This window comes from Sceloporus undulatus, chromosome 4, assembly GCF_019175285.1.
Source record: "Sceloporus undulatus isolate JIND9_A2432 ecotype Alabama chromosome 4, SceUnd_v1.1, whole genome shotgun sequence".
NCBI classification, from domain to species: Eukaryota; Metazoa; Chordata; class Lepidosauria; order Squamata; family Phrynosomatidae; genus Sceloporus; species Sceloporus undulatus.
The window spans coordinates 125,632,670-125,633,151 of NC_056525.1; the positions used below are offsets into that span (position 1 = coordinate 125,632,670).

Below are 482 nucleotides of genomic sequence, written 5' to 3' on the forward strand. Positions count from 1 at the left end.
GGTCCTCCTCTGTGGTTGACATCTGCCACTAGGACCCTGTAGGTCCTTCTCTGCCACTAGGACCCTGTAGGTCCTCCTCTGTGGTTGACATCTGCCACTGGGACCCTGTAGGTCCTCCTCTGTGGTTGACATCTGCCACTAGGAACCTGTAGGTCCTCCTCTGTGGTTGACATCTGCTATTAGGACCCTGTAGGTCTTCCTCTGTGGTTGACATCTGCCACTGGGACCCTGTAGGTCCTCCTCTGTGGTTGACATCTGCTATTAGGACCCTGTAGGTCCTCCTCTGTGGTTGACATCTGCCACTGGGACCCTGTAGGTCCTCCTCTGTGGTTGATGTCTGCCACTGGGACCCTGTAGGTCCTCCTCTGTGGTTGACATCTGCCAGACATTGACCACGGAGTTGTGCTGGAGGAGGGGCAAATGCCTAGAGGAGCATCCTCTCTAGGGATCCCTTTTGGCTAAAGCTGACCCCAGAGTTGATC

The 482-nt window shown here is 55.4% G+C and overlaps 1 protein-coding gene across 1 annotated transcript in view; it reads right to left on the reverse strand.

The window, feature by feature from the left end:
• The window catches only part of PAPPA2 (pappalysin 2), a 170,232-nt gene that overhangs the window by 169,068 nt on the left and 682 nt on the right, over positions 1-482 (reverse strand). The window lies entirely within an intron of this gene.